This window comes from Stenella coeruleoalba (genome assembly GCF_951394435.1).
Source record: "Stenella coeruleoalba genome assembly, chromosome: 7".
Classification (NCBI taxonomy): domain Eukaryota; kingdom Metazoa; phylum Chordata; class Mammalia; order Artiodactyla; family Delphinidae; genus Stenella; species Stenella coeruleoalba.
Genome location: NC_137153.1, coordinates 22,136,913 through 22,157,413, shown reverse-complemented (window position 1 = coordinate 22,157,413; position 20,501 = coordinate 22,136,913). Strand labels below are relative to the sequence as shown.

General features: G+C 37.0%; 1 protein-coding gene across 6 annotated transcripts in view; it reads left to right on the top strand.

The window, feature by feature from the left end:
- Positions 1-20,501, top strand: part of ADAM28 (ADAM metallopeptidase domain 28) — a 356,867-nt gene that overhangs the window by 106,089 nt on the left and 230,277 nt on the right. For 3 of the 6 annotated variants that reach the window (XM_079927363.1, XM_079927364.1, XM_079927369.1), the window contains one exon: positions 14,561-14,820. The exons of 2 other annotated variants lie outside the window; for them this stretch is intronic. The gene's annotated coding sequence lies outside the window, so the exon portion shown is untranslated. Of the gene's footprint in view, positions 1-12,514; positions 12,569-14,560; positions 14,821-20,501 lie in introns of those variants that run through there. One more of the 6 variants, XM_079927365.1, reaches the window with a different exon arrangement.

Below are 20,501 nucleotides of genomic sequence, written 5' to 3'. Positions count from 1 at the left end.
TATGTGTGTGTATATATATATCCTTCTCATTTTTTTTTCCTACTTATACTGAAAAAAAATACAAGGAGAAATTGCATTTGGCTAAGTGGAATGGCAGTTGTTAATGTGGTAAATTTTGAGTTCTCGTCAGCATATTATGGTCCATGGGCCACATCTTTCTTGCCATCTGTTTTTATATGACCACATGAGTTAAGAAGGATTTTTACATTATAAAATGGTTAAAAAAGAAGAAGAATCATTCATGACACATAAATACTATATGAAATTTAAATTCAGTGTCCATAAATAAAGTTTATTGGAACACAGCCATGCTCACTTATTTACACATTGTTTCTGGTTTCTATCCCATTACAGTGCAGAGCAGAGTAATTGCAATAGAGACCACATGGCCCAGAAAACCTAATTATTTACTATCTGGCCCATTATAGAAAAGTGTGCTTTCTTAGAGGACTAATCTTTTTTTATATATATATAAATATTTATTTTTGATGTTAATAAAAATGTATTGAAATCCTACTAATTGTATAACCTACTTTTGGTGATGTGGAGATATATATATATATATATATATATATATTTTAAACATCTTTATTGGAGTATAATTGCTTTACAATGGTGTGTTAGTTTCTGCTTTATAACAAAGTGAATCAGTTATACATATACATATGTCCCCATATCTCTTCCCTCTTGCGTCTCCCTCCCTCCCACCCTCCCTATCCCACCCCTCTAGGTGGTCACAAAGCACTGAGTTGATCTCCCTGTGCTATGCGGCTGCTTCCCACTAGCTATCTATTTTACATTTGATAGTGTATATATGTCCATGCCACTCTCTCACTTTGCCCCAGCTTACCCTTCCCCCTCCCTGTATCTTCAAGTCCATTCTCTAGTAGGTCTGTGTCTTTATTCCCATCTTGCCCCTGGGTTCTTCATGACCATTTTTCTTTCTTTTTTTTCTTTTTGTAGATTGCATATATGTGTTTTAGCATACGGTATTTGTTTTTCTCTTTCTGACTTACTTCACTCTGTATGACAGACTCTAGGTCCATCTACCTCACTACAAATAACTCAATTTTGTTTCTTTTTATGGCTGAGTAATATTCCATTGTATATATGTGCTATATCTTCTTTATCCATCCATCTGTTGATGGACACTTAGGTTGCTTCCATGTCCTGGCTATTGTAAATAGAGCTGCAATGAACATTTTGGTACATGACTCTTTTTGAATTATGGTTTCCTCAGGGTATATGCCCAGTAGTGGGATAGCTGGGTTGTATGGTAGTTCTGTTTTTAGTTTTTTAAGGAACCTCCATACTGTTCTCTGTAGTGGCTGTATCAATTTACATTCCTACCAACAGTGCAAGAGGGTTCCCTTTTTAGAGGACTAATCTTCATCCTCAAAATCTTCACCAGTGCTTGGAATTCAACCATTAGACATTCCTATTTTGAATGGAGGGATAATTGTTTATTAAAATACAGGTTTTTCTGCAAGGCAAGTACAGTTGACTCTTGAACAATGCGGTGGGTAGGGTGCCAACCCTCTTGAGATGTAGTAAAAACTCTGCCTATAATTTATAGTAGTCCCTCCATATCTGTGATTCTTTGGTGTCTGTGGTTCCGCATCTGCTGATTCAACTAACCACAGATCATGTAGTACTTTAGTAGTTACTACTGAACAAGATATACATACAAGTGGACCTGTGCAGTTCAAACACATGCTGTTCAAGGGTCAACTGTATTCCTATTATTCATCTAGAATTAGTAAGACTAATAGGAATACAGTCCTAAAATGCATCTAATGAATAGCTAGGACTAATAGTTGAAAGATTTGAGAGGGCATAGTTTTCTCTGGGCCATTATGGAAAGATGGGGTAGATAGGCTCTGATTGGGGTGCTGATCATAGGCTGAAAAATACAAGACACAGACATTTACTGCAGACTTAGGATTCAACCCAGGGCTATCAGTTCCCCCATAGCCATGATCACACTTAATTTTCTTTTCTTTTTACACAATTTTGTTTAGGATTGGCTCCAATTACATTATTGTAATATTAGCCTAACTCCTATATTATCAAATTCCTGCTTACAATAATGAACTCCCTATCAGATTAGTTGGTTGAGTTCTTTTGTTTTGTTTTTTTGCAGGCGGTAGTTGGGTGTTGACCCAGCCCAAACAGTTTTGATGTACTATATGGTTCCCTGGGGGATGGCTATGGGAAGTGATGACCCCCAGAATCGTACTGTGTTCCACCTTTTACTTCCTCTTCCCCAGTCTACCAGGTTAAATCTTATGGAATTGTCATTTAAAAATCAAAAACATTTGAAGTTCCAAAACAATTTCATGAGATGCAACCTAATATATTCATTCTGAAAAGGTCTTTTAGAATAGGAAGGGGCTGAGTAATTCTCTATCTCAGCATGTTGTTAGGGGAATGGGTTGCAAATCAGACACTGATCTTTCTTACTGCCAGTAGCTGGAAACACTTTCTTTACTACTTTCTATTTTTATCTTGAGCCACAAGTCCCTGCAACATGTATCATGTACACCTATTCTCCAAAAACCCAGTGGACCAGAAAAAATGTTTTTATTAATTTAGCTCTGATCTTCTATTACAGTGACAGCCATATGATCAAATGTGTGTGTGGGTGTCCATATCTTTAATTATTTCCTAGGTTAAGGATGGAATGTGTCCAGATTCATTGGCCTTAACTCTCACACAATTTTCTGACCAAAATGCCATGAATCTCATATTGACTTCTTATATAAAGTTAGAGGCAATTGAAATGAATTATAAGGTGTTTCACAAGATTCTTTTAAAAATAGTTCTTACCTCTGTTTGTAATTCGTCATAACATCCTTTTCCCTTCACCGCTACCCTGTGTGGGGCTATTTGTCACTGCAGATTTTCTCATATCCTCGATTTTTTTCTCCTGTAGTTTTTCATTAATTCTGGGCTGCTGCTGCTGGTTTAAATTGTGGTTTTACTTTTTCCCGGTTAAAAAAATGAAACAACATGTAAGGAAAATTATCCATACAAATGACTCAATGTTTACAGATCTTCTGATGGAGAAAGAAAATGCCTGGCCTGATGGAGAGAGTTAGGGTCAGTGTGGACATTGAGAGAGAAAAAAAGAATTTCTAAATTATTTCATCTGTGGGCTTCTGGGGAGAATCACTATGGTGAAACTTACACAAAACCTGTCTCTGAACCTTTGCTGCTCACAATGTAGATTCATGGCTTAAAAGGACCAGATCTCTCAGTCAAGTCAGAGAAACAAGCAGCGCTGAGCTTAGGTTAACCTACTGGTGATTTTAGCTTTCCGTCTTAAACTCAAGTGACAGTTAGCCGCCTTTTCTATGTTCAAGGTTAGATAGCAACCACAGGTATTAATGTTATGATTAAACTTCACAGACTAGATCGTTGATTGTTTTACCCAAAATGCACTATTTAACTGGAAAGCCAATTTACTGACCCCTGTTGATTCTTTGTTTTCCTAACGCCATTGTTTAAAACTTAATGGACATTCAGGATATGCATTTTAGCACTGTGTATTGTATATTAAACAGATGCTACTGAATAGGACAGTGACTTACCAAGGTGTGGAACCCTCAGTAAATCTCAATATTTTCTTTTTTCACCCCACATATTGTAGATATGAAATACTAGATTTAAAAAAATGTTAAGGACAGTCTTAAGGAAGAAAGAGGTCAGAGAGAGTGGGATCTGTCAAAGGACAGGGTGGTGAGGAGTTCCAGCTCCATTTTAAAAAATCTCAGTGGTGAATAAATGTATCAAGAAGCAGAAGTGCACAGTGTATAAGCTGCCTAGACCCTGAGAACTGGCTTGGCAGTTTTGTCAATCAACCTATCTTCCGACCGTTGATCTGAGAAGGAGACCCAGCCATTACACAAGCAGACAAGGAAAATAACTTTAATTTATAGAAGAGATTGAAAATATTTCAGAAGGGTGTTGAATCCTGAAGATTTTATGATTTTTGTTTCAAAACATTAAGGAAAACCCAATGTCCATGCTACTTAATCTGTTTATTTTATCAAATCATTATAATATACAGACTACATTTTGGCAGAGGGAAGACAGATGATGAGAAAGACAGATGAAATTCACTAATGAATGTACAGTTAATTTTGCATAGTAAACAACAAAATTAACTGATGCACAGATTACTGAGAGTAAGAGGTGGAAAGGGCCTGGGGTCCATTCACCTCCTCAGTAGTGCTTGATAATCAGCAGCAGCTAGAGAAAGGGGATTTTTTGGTAGGGGGAACAACCAGTGTAAATGCTGAAGTTGCAGAAGGGTGTGTGTGTGGGGGGGGAGCAGTAGAGGACATGAGACAAAGAGCAGGGAACCAGAACACAGGAGGCCTTAGGCCACACAAGTCTGATGTCAGGACCTGCAGCTTCAGCCCTCACTGAATGCATGTTAGAAATGCAAAATCTAACCTTGACCCATTGAATCACAGTCTGCATTTTAACAAGGTCCTCAGGCATTTCTCAGACATATTAAAATTTAAGAAGCACCGTGGATGTAAGACTTTGGCTTTTACTTGGGGCCAATTGTTGCCTGCCCATTGGTAGAATGTGGGGACATTAAAAAATAATGATACCCTACTGCCACGCCCAGATGCTCTGGCTTAGTGGGTTCAGGGTAAGGTCCGAGCATTAGTATTTTAAATGCTCCTGCTGATTCTAATGGACAATAAGTTATTTGGCTGCTCCAAATAACATGATTTGATTTTCCTTTACAAAGGATCAGTCTTGCTGCTAGCAGAGGTAAGATGGCGTGAGGACAGGAGTAGAAATAGGAATAAAATGGGCAAAAATCCAATTCATGCCAACGCGAAAAAATTTAAAAATTGGTTTGGAATTATGTGAAGAAAAATATGTAACTTTATTGAGTATACATTAATAAGGATTTAGCAAAAAATAAAGTGGAAATTCATACTGTCATCTTAGGAAGATCCAAAGGGTAAAGGTGTCCACCCTGTTTTTAATGATATATTTATTGAATTCATTTATCATCAGAATTCCATAAGATTTTGTTGAAACTTTATAAAATCCTTCTAATCCTCATCTAGATGCATTGAAAGTATGAAGAGAGGGACCTACATTTTGATAAAGAAGAATGAATTATAGAAAGTAGTGCTGGAAAGTGTTAAAACCTAACAACCTATAGTAACTATTTCAGTAGATGTATCAGTGGAGATACAATAAAAAGTAAAGAAATAGACATAAATATATGTAAGAATTTAATATTTTCAAAAGGTGATATTTCAGATTGATGCTAGATTACTCATTTGGGATGTTCCTATCTCATACATTTAGATAAGCTCCAGATGGAAGTATTAAAGACATATATGTTAAAGAATTCCCACAAAACACAACTAGAAAAATACTGTGACTATGCATATATATATGTGTAAATATATTTTTGAAGTGGATGAGAATTTTTTAAAGCATGATAAAGGCAGAAAGCATAAAGGAAAAAATGAGTTTGCTTAGGTAAAAACAACTTATACATGAATAAAATACAAATAATACCCTATAGGAAATATTTGTCACATATGTGTTAGTCAAAGGATCACATGTGTGTGTGTGTATATATATATATATATATGTATATAAATCTTACAAATCAGTAATCAAATTGATAAATACTCTGGTATACAATGTGAAAGGTTACCCAGAAAATACAGAAGAAAAAGTACTAATGGAGGGTAAACATACTAACATATGTCCAACCTCAGTGTATTTTCAAGAAATTTAAGTTAAAAGCATAATATAACATTTTTTGCCTGTTGAATTGAAAAGTATTTTAAAATTATTTCATATTAAAATGATGATACTTAATCTGTAAAGAATATAGCAAAATGAGCATTTTCATATACTTCTTTTCAAACTTGGCATATCTGTTAATCCAAATAATAATTTTATGGGAACTTTTATTAAGACAATAATTATTACTGTAAATAAAAATTTGGCCCCAATATATTTTCACAGCATGTTTTTAAAGAATAAAAAGATAATAACATAAAAATTTTCTAGTTGTTCAATATTTCAGTAATTTAAGATAGATCTGAACAATGTAACACCGTATAGACATACTGTAGGAAATAGTCAATATGATTGAATGTTGAAAGAATGCATGTTCTAAATTAATATTTGACAAATAGATATACTTACACATACTATTAAGTAAAAACTGTATTTGAAGATAATACATGCAGTTTGAATTAAAGATATTTTTTCATAGAAAAAAATCTGGAAGTGCCAAAATTTTGGCAAGTCATCTTTGAGTTATGATTTCTTCATATTTCTGCTTATCTGTATTTTCTAAATTTTCTGTAATAAATATATATTGTTTTGAAAAAATAAATTTTTTAACTTGGAGTAATTTTAGATTTACAGAAAAGTTGCAAAGAAAGTGGAGGTCCTATGTAACCTTCACCCAGTTTCTCTTAATGTTAATATATTATAAAACTGTGATACATTTGTTAAAACTAAAATGTTAACGTTTGTACATTACTGTTAACTAAACTACAGATTCTTTTTGTATTGCACCAGTTGATCAACTAATGTTCTTATTCTATTCCAGAATCTAAGCTAGGATACCACATTGCACTTAGTGTATTACTTTTCTAAAAAGATAAAGCCTCCAAAACTCACTGAAAAATAATAACAACAACAATATAAAACCTCCTAATTGAGGAAAACTGTAACATTCGAGCATAAAATGGGCTTTTTCTGGGCTCTATTGGTCAAGAAAAAGAGGGAAAGTTGAGAGGAAACATAGCAGTTCATCGGCTGACACTGTTTCCCCTACATACTTGAGGCAGGTAATTGATGGCAATAGGGAAATTGGGGGGAGATATTTACATACTTTTTCAAGGAACCTGATAGAAAAACATATATTTCTCTGCATGACAGCTATCTATAGCAACAGATCATTAGTCTGGTTAAAACTATATTGACCAAGTATACTTCTTTAATCCTGCTCAGAAACTGTCATTAGCTGTCATACCTTATAAGGAATTGAAAACTGGTTTATTAAATGCAATTTGGTATACTTTTGTGTTCTGTTGGGGGAAAACAAGAAAAGATATTTGATGTTTAGAAATACCTGTGGCTTAAAGAAGTATTTATTGCCAACTCTTATTTAAAAGGAATCAGATTGTGTTGGTTGATTCCATTTCTCTTGCTTTGCTCCATTAGAGACAAGAAGCTTATCTTTCTTAAATTCCATATATATGTGTTAGCATACGGTGTTTGTCTTTCGCTTTCTGAGTTACTTCACTCTGTATGACAGACTCTAGGTCCATCCACCTCATTACAAATAGCTCAATTTCGTTTCCAGCTCGGTGCTTTGTGACCACCTAGAGGGGTGGGATAGGGAGGGAGGCACATGCAAGAGGGAAGAGATATGGGAACATATGTATATGTATAACTGATTCAATTTGTTATAAAGCAGAAACTAGCACACCACTGTAAAGCAATTATTCTCCAATAAAGATTAAAAAAAAAAAAGCGTATCTTTGTAAGGCAGCCGACGCAAGACTTTAAGACAGAGTGAAGTTTTAAGGGCCGGTCAGGTTTTGCATATCTGAGAACTATCTTATTAATGTATATGACACCCAAGGAACTTACTCATTTCATGTCCTGAAGCCTGAATTTATTCAGTGGAAAAATAAGAAGTATTAGGTGATCTCTTTTTTTCCCAACTGTAGTGCTCCTTGCTCTGAGATAGGACCAGTATCTCAGGATTTATCTGGCCTCATGAAATAGAGAGGATTCGACTGGAAAAATCCAAAAACTCAACCTCATTGACTTAGAAAGCCTTCTTTCTACCAGTGTTCTTTCATTTAGTGGGATGATAGGGAATTGCCATTGTGGAATGAAGCTATATAGCTGAATGTCAGATATGTTTATTGAGTTCTTTGATGCCTAAAACAGATTGTTGGCTGACATCTGGTATAAATCCACTATGTTGATTTCCCTGGTACCCCATCCTTTGCAATGGTATCTAAGCTGTTTTATACGTAGGCAGTCTAATTCTGGATAGAGCATAGGTAGTGAACCATAGACTCCCAAACCTGTGCAAGAATAAGCATTGCTGAGGCACAGGCACACTTGTAAAACCAATCTTGCTTAGGAAGCCTTGCTGCGTGATGGACCCACACAGACTTCGGAGTAAGGTGGAGCTGGGTGTAATTCTGTCTTTGTCATTTACGTGCTGTGGGACTTCAGGTTTGTTCCTTACCCTCACTGATCTTTCATTTCCTTATTCATTAAGAGGAGATCCTATATCCTTTGCAGAACTATGAGGATTAAATGAAATAATGTCTATAAAATATTTGATACATAATAGTCGTTCAATTAATTATTCTCTTTTTGGTCCTGCTTCTTCCCTGAAAATCATGCCGTCTTGATCCCAAAAACATAATTCTTATGCAATCATATTGTTTTGAAGCAAGGAAAGGGCAAAATGAAAATAACAACACCTCTGTATTTCCCAGTAAAGTCAAGTGACTTGAGAGTTTGGGATGTGAACATAAAGACATGCCCCTTTGGATCATGGGTTCTCAGAAAGGTGGGGTGAAATTATTCTGTGATTCAAGGCTCCCATCAGTCTGAATTTCCAGAACTAGTTACTCTGTAGAGGCTTTGTGCTGATAACTCAGTTTCTAGATTCATTTGATCAGTTCTCCCACTAAGCCAGAAATAAATGAATCCCAAATGACTTCAAGCTATTCTAGGACGAGTGTCATTTTCCTTAAAGCCAGTCATTACACCTCTTCCCCTGAAGTGTATCTCACATTTTTCCTGCCGAGCAATTTCTGTAATAAAGATTACAAAAAAATGAAAAAAAAGTGTTTATTTTCAAAATATTCCTAGCTACTCTAATTGAAAGAAGATGAAATGTAAAAACATCAGCTCTAGCACTAATATGATGTAGTTATGAAGCTCTAAAAGAATGTAAGAATGAAAAAAGAGAGAATTTAATTGTATTTTATTAGAAGAGAAGAATTTTGTGCTATAAATGCACTTTTAAAAAACGAATGCACCAGTTCTTAAGCCTTTGTACATCTAAAAACTAGATGGATTGTTTAATTTGAAATGTGAATTCTTAGGTTTCACTAACAAAGATCCTGAATCAGTGGGCTGGGCTGGTACCTCTGTAATATTCCTTTTAAGAAGGCATATGGTGGATCTCATGTAGATTTCCTTTACACTATATTTTGTGAAACAATTGGAGAATGGAACTTTTTGGCGTGCAGGTCTTCGAGTAATTCAGCTCTCCTTCTTTTCACAAAATCGCCCTATCGGCCTACAGTTCTGAATTGTTTAAATCATCATTATTTCAGCCTTCCACAATTCCAGTATTCCAAGGAGTTCAAGGTGCTCTGAACTTAAGCATTAAGCCAAGGTAGTTTAAAAATTGTAGAAATAGCAAACACCCTTATTTAGGGTATACAGAAATGTCTCCATTATTCAAAGAAAGCCATGGAGACTGCTCAGAACTAGCACAATGAGTTAATGAGAAACACACCTGACTGAAGTTACCTAGAAATGTAACTGAGATTAGAGAATTGCATCTTGCATATTGGATCTAGCAGTAAGTTTACTTAAAATTTTAATCTAGAGACTGGTAGTACAGACCAGAGCTTCTCAACATGTGTTCTGTGGACTGATGTCCATCCTTGAAGTGTTTGTTACCAATTGGTGACAGAATAAGTACAGAAATTAAGATTAATTTTTCAGAAACTTTAATAGCCTTTTGAAAGAGTAATTTTATGTTTGTTGTATTTAGTAAGTAAAATAAATTAGGCTTGCATTTCGTACATCTTTTCTTACTTACACTTTTCCAGTAATTCGTTTTCATTGAAATTACAAGGTTATTGGACCATGATGTATTGGAGATTTTAAATAAAATTGTTCTCTCACCACCAATAGTTTGAGAAGCGCTGGTTCTAGATCACCTTATTTGCAGTTATCCTTGAGATGGTTATTTAAAATTACTCAGAAATTGACCATTTCTTCTACTTCCTGACTCACACCATTGTTGTTGCCAACCCTGTTTATAACTAGACAGTGAAGATAAAGGGAACTATTAATTATATTTATTACAGTATATCCAGTTTGTTCCAGAAAGGACTTAAGGAGCCTGGCTCGGGGGCTAAGAATGCAGAGATAGAGTGAGGCTCTCTAAATTTGGAAGACATTTTCTGTTTTCAAAGGAAGGTTTTAATGGCCTTTGGATGGGGGACCTCCTTCTTTTTCTCCCACCCTCTGACAGATGATTAGCAGATGGGAGCTGGCTTTGTCTGTCTCATATTTGGATTTATGTGGGTCTCAACTCTGGTTCATGTGTTGACTATGTGTAAGGCTACTTATCAGGTGGAACACAGAAAAAGCTACTCTGAAAATTAAGTATGAATCATGTCCTGTATTATTTACTAGTTGACCTGGCCTATGCGTAACTTAGAACTCCCCGAAATTAAATTTGGGGAGAAGAGAAGCTTTACCTATTAATACTGATGAAAAAGTACACCTTTATTACATTTCTGAGTCTCATTCCCCACCTGGCAACTGTCCCATGGAATGAAGTAGATGGTGTTAGGGAGTCCCCAAGCCCAAGGTCAGCATTTTCAGAGTCCATTAGATTCTACCTATTAACCTGTAATCACTAGGCAGGTCTAACTCCTAATTCTCCAATAGATGCTTCCACATAATACTGCAAATACCATAATTTTCTATGACCCTGTGTTAGTTTCTTATTTCTATTGAAACCAATTAGCACAAATTTACTGGCTTAAAACAAATATATTTATTCTTACAGTTTTGGAGACCCAGAGTCTGAAATGAGTCTTACAGGGCTAAAATCAAGGTGTCAGCAAGGCTGGTTCCTTCCCAAGGCTCCAGGAGAGAATCTTTTCTTTGCTTCTTCCAGCTTCTGGTGGCTGCCATCATTCCTTGCCTTGTGGCTGCATCATTCCAATCTCGGCTTCTATCATCACCTCGTCTTCTCCTATTCTGTGTTAGCATCCCCCTCTGCCACTCTCTTTTGAGGACACGTGTGTTTACATTTAAAGACCACCTAGATAATCTAGGTGGGCTTTAAATTATGTTTAAATGTAAACATAATTTCCCCGTCTCAACATTTTTAATCACACCTGCAAAGTCCCTTTTGCCATATAATGTAACACAATCACAGATTCCAGGGATTCAGACATGGACATTTAAGGGGGCCATTATTTAGCCTCCCACAGGCCCCAGTAAAAATCCCTTGTCCCCTTTTCCTCTTCCCATCACATTTTTGAAGTGTCGCAGCAGAGACTACAGAAAAATGGTTAAGACTATGGACTCTGTAGGCTTAAACTATGTAGGTTAAAGCTAGACTATTTGGTTCAAATTTTAACTCTGCCACTTATAGTCTCTGTGAAATTGACCTGTTTGTGCCTTATTTACCTCATTTATAAAATGGATAATAGTACTTCCTAAGCTTATTATGAGGTTTAGATGAGTTAGTTTATGCAAAGAACTTAGAAGAGTATCAGGAAATGTAGTAAGTGCTCAATAAATGTTAGCTGTAGCCAGTATTACTAAGCAAATATATATTGGCTCACCCTGGGCCAGGCAGTGTGTGAGAGCCCTGGGATTTTTTTCATATGTATTATACCATTTCATACTCATAATAAAAGCTGTGGTGAATATTGAGAGTTGACTCACTCAACCTTTATTCCATCTACTTCTAACATGTCTGTCTTAGGTGAGTTTCGCAGGAAACAGATTCTAAGGTGAATATTCATATTCAGGAAGTCGGTATTGGAGTGACCATGAGATCAATAGTTCTGGAGAATAAAGGGCATAGGATTGGGCAGAGAAAGGAGTTGAACTGTGAGGCTGTCACAACGAAGGACTCAGTCAATTATATGAGGACCTCTGGAGCTGGGATGACCTTCAGAGATATCCTGCCTTGAGGCAAAGGGTCTGGCTCTTTATACCCTCATGGGGATCAGTAATTATGGGGATGCCCCAAATGGCCCTGCCAACAGTGCCCTCCTAAACTAGATGTGCTGTGAGTCCAACATCTCAGGGTCTTACACTGCGTTCCAGCTAGAGGGCTGCATATGATTTGGGTTCTAGCAATGAGAGTACTACTGGGAAGTTTTGATTCAGAACTGAGTTAAGGAGGGGAAAGAGCAGATGGTAGACATTCACCTTGCTGAGTGGGGCTGTGTCACAGGCATGGTGGTTTTTGGTTGGCAGTTTCATTATATTTCATTGGTGGTGACAGCTCTGCTGCCATCATGGCAGAGGCAGTGTGGGAAATGTTTCAGGAAGTCAGCCAAGAGCTGGCTCTTTCAGCTTTCCTGTGATTTTGTAAGCCACTTAATAGTACCTGTTAATAAATTATCTCTGCTTAATTTAGTCAGAGGCTAAATATTTTGCAACTCTACCCTAACCAATTATAATAATCTTCCCGTATTTTGTTCATAGATAAAGAAACTGAAGTCAGAGAGGTGCAGTGATGTGCATAGGATCAGAGCTTGTAAGTGGCGAAGCCCAGATTCAAATCTAGACACTCTGGCTCCACGCTCTAATAGCAAGGTTACAAAATACACGTTATGGGTTCCATCACTCCAACTCTCTTCCCTTGTCCAGAAATGGACTCACAATCTTTAGCACAAAGCTCTATTAATTGATAGAAGTTAGCATATAGATAAAATCTGTTTTTAATTTAGCTCAATATCACACAATATATAGCTTCACTAAAGTAGGCAGTCTTGTTTCTTGGTTCTCTTCCTACCTTTCTTTCTTTCCTCTTCTCTTTTAATATGTTTCATGAGCTCTTCCCAGTCTACACTCTCAGAGGTCAGCCATTCTCTTCTGGAAAGATGTTGTCAATCGAATGTCTTATCCTCATACCAGGGATTTTGACACTTAAAGGAAGATCTTCAAAAGAAAGAAGACAATGCTTAACCCTAAAGAAGAAACTAATAATAAAGGGAGTTTATAACACTTTAAGAGAGACGTTTCAATAATTTCTGGGGACTGGCACTTCCCCTAGTACAGCACTTTGCACAATTTTGCTCAATACATATTTTTTGATTGAATGCTTTTCTAATTTGTCTGCTAATGGCTGTGTGGGCAATGGCAGAAGACTTGGTTTCAAAACAAAGAGCAGTATTAGGGTTAAAATGGTTTCTTCCAGGGACAGCTCCCAGGGTAATATTCTGGAGCATAAATTTAGCTTGGCTGATCTTTTGTGAAGGAAGTAGAGGAGTCTTTATTTATTTTGAAATGCAATAGCCAAGGATTCAGCCTTTGATTTCTCTCCAGATATGGTTGGAAGTCCTGAATAGGTCTCTGGGTGCCTTGATCTTGCTACCCCAGTGCGAATCTTCTTGGTGTCTCTCCTGGGTAGCTATAATCTGCCTTTGATCTCTCTATTTCTGGGTGTGTGTGTGTGGATATTTATAGTTGTACATTTGTTTGCTTCCTTCTCTTTGCCCAACTGATCCATTTTTCAGCTGGGGGTCAATAACCAAAAGCTATGACATTTGGTGGCACTGCCACCCACCCCATTCTTAAAGTGAACACATCTGTGTATTATATAAACAGGATGGCATTACTCTCGCTGGGGAATTTATACCAAAGCTCTGTGTTTTTTCAGATGTATTAAATAAAATTTTCCTTGACTACATTGGTGGTTTAACAATGGATTTAACCTAAAAGCGACCATATGTAGACCTCACCCAGTAGGACGCAGATAAAGGAGCTAACATTCCTTGAACCTTAATTATGTTAGTCACTGTGATAGGCATTTGAAATATACAAATTTTATTTAATCCTCACCATGTTTTGTGACATAGGCATTATTACTCTGAGACATAAAATAAGCCAAAAAAGGGCACAGAGATTTGAATCTACTTGTAATTGACTTCTCAGAACATCATTTTGCCTCCTGGTGGTCTGGGTAGGATGTCATGAATTCAACAAGTCAGTAATACAGACTTTCAGAGACCTTTATATATTGGTCCAAAGTAGACAATTATTTTTGCCCACCTTAGACTCAGACACATTCAGAAAAAAATATATATTTATAAAAATAAAATGGCAAGCCTGATCTCACCAATTAATTGACAATCTTAACATCCTATACTTGTTTATTTGAAAATTTTCTGCATAATAAGAATAGCTGAGTGATTTTTCCCTGTCCTACCTCCATATCATATGAAGCAATGATAAAAATATTTAAATTACTTTTTGCAAAATCAAAACCAAAAAAGCCTGCTGGAGGTTAACTATGGAGATTTGCTGACCAGGTGTGGTCTTAGGTTTTACCTTCACTCTATTCTTTCATTTATGTCCATGAAAGTGGAGGAAAAAGTGGACTTGGAGTGAGAAACCATGAATTCCTATGCCAGCGTTGCATTAACTTGCTGTATAATCGGCAAAATATTTTACTTGTTTGGGCCTCTTTTTCCTCATCTGTAAAAGGGGTGAATTGGGCTAAGTGATTACCATTTCTCTCATACAGCTCTCCCAGCTGCCTGGAAGTGGGTAGAGAATGTTTCATAAAGGATATTTCACTTGATCTGAGTCTGGAAGAATGCACAAGAGTTTACCAGTGACGGAGAATTATGGCTGAGAGAGATAATAATAATACTGAGAAAGAAGAATACTGAGAGAGAAAACAGAATGTTCACCTCTACATGTATGGTGTCTTGGAGAATGGTGAGAAGCTAAGACTTTGGATAGAACACACACTGAGACGAGAAGAAATATGAAGCCGCAGAGGTAAGTTGGGGTGAATTGTAAAGTGCCTTGGATTATCATTTAAGGAGTTTGGATTTAATCCTGTATGTAGGAAATCAATGAAAACCTTTAATCCGTGCAAGTTATTGTCAGAGCTGTGCTTTAGGAAGATTTGTCTAGCAGCAATACTGAGAATGGGCTGGAGAGAGGAGAACTAAGATGGTAAAACAATAGGTTTTGCATATCAATTGTCCAGGCAAAAAACGATGCAGGCTGAAATGAAGATTTTAGCAAAAGGAACATAAAAAAGATACAAATTTCTAAAGAGAGATCTGGGGAACAAACATTTTCCTGTCATAACGATTTAAATTCTCTTGTATATTTCATAGATTCTAAATGCACAGAGTTTTAAAAAACATTTTTGAAAATGGGATTCATCTTATCTTTGGTTTATCCTGATTTAATTGGCACAGTATTCTTTTTTCTTTCTAAATGAATACAAATAATGGTGACTGAAGCAATCTATGGTGTCTTATAGATAATGAAATAAAATCAATAGTCGTCCAATTATTCCCTGTACAAAAGCCTTCTAAAATCTTCTAGTCCAGTTGAGATTAAAAAAAAAAAAAGTTACCTTTCTTTTGTTGAGTGGAGCAAAGTAAAAAACTAAAAATCAACTTGGATCTCCTTAGTACATAAAGGATCTAATTGTTTGTTTAACGTATAAACCCATTCTCTGTTAAAACTGTTTGTATGTAAAGATGAAGTCAATTCTCTTCTCTAAATGAAACAACCAAGTAATGATTCCTGCTGAAGAGAAGCACCAAGGGATAATTTTAAAAAATAATAATTTGTCAGAAGCTCTAATTTTGAGTTCTGTGTTTGGGGCACCAGTTGTGTGACCTTAGGCAAGTCTTTTAAGTCTTTCCAAGTTGCTCAGTCATCTCACCAGTAAAATAGTTATAAGATCAGTCTCATAAAATTATTGGGGGACTTCCCTGGTGGCGCAGTGGTTAAGAATCTGCCTGCAAATGCAGGGGACACGGGTTTGAGCCCCTGTCCGGGAAGATGCCACATGCCGCGGAGCAACTGAGCCTGTGCGCCACAACTACTGAGCCCGTGTGCCTAGAGCCTGTGCTCCGCAACAAGAGAAGCCACTGCAATGAGAAGCCCGCGCACAGCAACGAAGAGTAGCCCTTGCTCGCCACAAGTAGAGAAAGCCTGCGTGCAGCAACGAAGACCCAACTCAGCCAAAAATACATAAATAAAATAAATAAATTAAAAAAAATTATTGGGAGGCTCAAATCAGATAACATATTCACATGGGTGACACAAAAGGAATTTCCCAGTTGATCCATTATCTTGTGTGAGTACTTCGTAAGCTTCAAATTACCATGCAAAACCTAGGTATTAATTTGCTGGCTATATCTGAATGCCCTCATGGTGTGTTCATAGCCTATCTATGGCCCAGTATCTCAGACCTCCAGAGAGTCGTCCTGTCTAACCTGTTTTGTGATTTGGCTCAGAAAGCACGTTTTGGTGGCGGATGTGGTATTACAAATGTTCTAGAGGGGAGAGTGGTTTGCCAGGAAGTTTTGCCAATTGAAAGCAAAGTGAAAATTCAGAATTACGGAGGTTTAATTTCCTGCTGAATAATTCTCCACAAGCTGTGTAAACTTCACTGAACAAATACTCCGGATAAAATACCTTAGATGCTCTTTTCCTTTTTAATAAGAAATGTTCATATTATTTGAGAGTGGAGCCAAAGGAAGAAGAAGGTCCGGCGCTCCTGAGCTGAGTTTGTGTAAGTCATCAAGAATCCTGCTGTGCCTTCGACCTGTGGAGTTTGGAAGGTTGGGTGAGAAGAGTCGTTTTCCAAGGACTTTTTTTCCAGCCAGAGCCCCACAGATTGTCCATGGGCAAGTTCTCTGCAGTCTGACTTTATGGTTCTTTAATGAATTAACCTTTTACAGAAGATGCTTTAAAATAGCACTTGAGCACCTACAAGGTGCCATCCTTGAATAGCAAAATAGGAGTAGTTCTTGACTTCCTAGAACGCAATTTAGAAGAGGATTCAACCAACAAATATTCACATAAATAAATATAAGGGTGAAAACTTTGATAGGTGTTAGTTTATATCAGTGCATCAGAGAAAGATGCTTTCAAGAAAGGACATTTGAACTGGAACCTAAATGGTAAATGGGAGTTGGCTAGCTGTCAAACACTTAGATGAATCTTTTAGTCAATGGTGGTCTTGTGTGCAAAGTCCCCAAAGTGGGGCAACAGCTTGGTGCATTTGAGAAGCTGGAATGAGGTCGGTATGGCAGACAGGACATAGTGAACATGATGGAGAATGGTACAAGTTGAAGAGAAAGCATTGGTTTCAAGATAGAAGCTCCCAGTGACCTGCAAGGACAGTGAGAACCCACTGAATAGTGTAATCAAGGGAATAACTTGATCAGATGATGTTTATGAAATCACTTTGCCTGCGTGTGGAAACCCAGTGAAGAAGAGCAAACCATACAAGCAAGAAAGCCCTTATAATTGAGGTGGACTAACTTGGTGACAAAGGTGATGAAGAGCAGTATACCACTCTCAGATGTGTTTGAAGTCAGGATCCACATGACTTGGTTCTGAATTGGATGTGAGAAGTGATGGAGAGGGAGTGATCAAGGTGGAGTCCCAAGTGTCCTGCTTGAACACGAGCTAGGTTTATGGTGGCGCCGTTTACTGACTCAGTTACACTGAAGGAGGCAGGTTTGAGGGAAGAGACCCAGCTCAGCTTCAGTCATATTGAGTCTGAGCTTCCAAGACTCCCAAGTGAAGTCATAGAGTGCATGTTACATGCATGTGGAGCTTTCAGCAGAGTTCAAGGTTGGAGTTACAAATTAGGCAATTCATCAGCAGGTGAACAGTCTTGAAAACCATGAAATGATGGGATTCCAGAATATTGTCACTAAGAGAATTTGGGGCAAGCTCTTCCTCTGGAGCTAATGTGTTAAGATTAGTTGATGGAGTCAGGTTATTGGGACACAGGCCACGATCGAGAAGGTCAAATCGATCATTATAAAATGAGAGCAATTAGGAGTCAAGCTTCTGTTTTGTTTTGTTTTTTAAGCAGCACTGTCTCTCATTTGAAACATACATTTTTGATTAAACACAAACCGTGTAACAGGCACTGTGCAAGCCATTTTACAAACATTTTTTCCAAGTTAAAAGTTTTTAAAAGTTTGTATTTTTATAAAATTTATATATGCATATAGGTTAAGGAGTCAAATCATTCTACACAGATTATTATAAAAGTAAGTTTCCTCTGCCCTACCTTGTCCCATTGCCCATTACTCATAGGCAATAGCTTTTCATTCTTTTAGCTTTTACACTTGGTATTAACAAGTCTTGAATAACATGTTTATAATGTTAATTCTTGATTTTTATTGTTGTTTAGTTATAGGCATTGTATTTTGGCTTTTCTCTATAAAAGATGAGAATTTAGCCCTTTTTCATCGAGCTCCTCCCCTCAAACACAAAGGCACTGAGAACGTGTCCCCTGAAGTTATGGACAGCGTATAGTAGAATGCATTTTAAAAGCCTCTCTAGTGGTGTTTGAATTGTCAGCGGGGTCTTGAAGTGAGAGATATATCTTGATGGGATGTGAGGGCATGGCAGAAACAGCTCACCTGGAGAAGAAACATCTCCCTGGAGAGGAGTGTAAGATACAGACACCTTGGAGATGACCATAGCACCTTGCATTCCAAACGGTTTCTCTCTTCACAGTGTTTTTCACACCGACTCTCTAAAGGGTTCCTGATAGTTCAGTGAAAAGGTTGGGTGGATATTATTATTCAGACTTTTTTTTCCTCAAGGAAGTAATTGAAGTTTAGAAAGCATGGCCCATTAAACCAAAATGAGTGGCAATCGTGGTCACAGGAATGAGAGAAATAACTGATAGCTGAATAGCCATATATCAAATTCCAAATGAACATATGGGTAATGTTCATGTTTCCAATAATCAAGAAATATACAATATACCTTATATATTACATTGTATATTGCAATGTAATATACATTATTACATGTATATACATGTGTATATATTACATGTGCATATAAATTATATAGGTGTATAACAGTGTATGATTTCATTCACTGTGAAAATATCCTGTGTGTGTGTGTGTGCATGCATATGACATAAATTGGTGCAAACATGGTAGGAAATATGAAAAGGTAAAATAATTTAGTTGGGAACATCAGATTGTGAATGATGGATAAAAACTGATTTTCCCCTGCTATTTATACAGTTACATTATATTTTCAAAACAAATTAAAAAGTGGTGGGACTTAGTAGGTATTGAAACCAAATTTTAAGAGTTTTGGATTTTACACTGGAAATGCTACAGGCTCTTGTTTAGAGAGCCACACAAATAGAAAATTTTAGAAGAAGTTACCAAGTGAGCATAATTATGGTTTAAGAGAGAGAATAAGGATACAGTCTCTCCCCACTTTCTAATACTCCCTTCCCAATTCCTACTTCTTTACATATTTCAAAATTGCAATTTGGGGGATTATGTTATTCAGTGAGTCACGATTTATCCTCGAATCAGCCATGTAAACTCATGAAGAGATTTACCACTGCCTCTCTTCAGCATACAGCCACACACCCATGATTTTGTCATGGTGCCCCTCTTCAGGGTAGTCATGATAATGCTTGCTGGGAAAAAGAAAAACTAGATCAGAGAGGGATTTATTGCTGTGAGTTAATCACGAGAGAGAGAACTACCCAGATGAAGGTAAGGGTAAGGTAAGAATTTGAAGACATATTTTCCCTGAAGTTTGGTTGGGAAAAAAAATCAGTATTCTGAAAACTGCTTAATATGTGATGATTTCTAAAACTTCAAGGCAGTGTAGCAGGCATGTCATTGAAAAATAATTAACTTAGCAATTGGAAGTAGAGTTGAGAATGTCAACCCCCTTCTGTGCGTCTGTGAAAAATGCAAGGTGCCTTTAATGGATTTAAACATGAACTGTTTAGTGTAACATCCCTTGTGAGAACATAATGCCTGTAAATGTAATGAAAAGTCATGAGAGGCTAAATTGCAACTTATTAGCATAACTACTAGAAGAGTGAATTGAAGAAGAAATGTAACCTCCCTGGCCTGATTCCATAATGGATATGACACACATTCAGATGGCAGCCCACACTCTGGGTCACACAGGTATAACCGATGCTCTGAATGATCACAAGTAAATAGCGAGCTCTACTTTGTTCCCTGTGATATGCTTATCTCTTGCTGATGAATGCATTACTTATTTTGTAATGCTAAGTGACTACTTAAAATGAATTTTTCTCCCTAATTAGGAATACTTCCCTATGTGCTGTATTCTCTCCCCAAGTGAAAATTTGATTTAGTGGGAAACTTGCTTTAAGAATGTCTGCATGGACATATATACACTACCAAATGTAAAATAGCTAGCTAGTGGGAAGCAGCCGCATAGCACAGGGAGATCAGCTCGGTGCTTTGTGACCACCTAGAGGGGTGGGATAGGGAGGGTGGTGGGGAGACGCAAGAGAGAGGGGATATGGGGATATATGTATATATATAGCTCATTCACTCTGTTGTAAAGCAGAAACTAACACACCATTGTAAAGCAATTATACTCCAATAAAGATGTTAAAAAAAAAAAGAATGTCTGCATGAAAAAAGAACAGGAGTACAGCTTAGAGT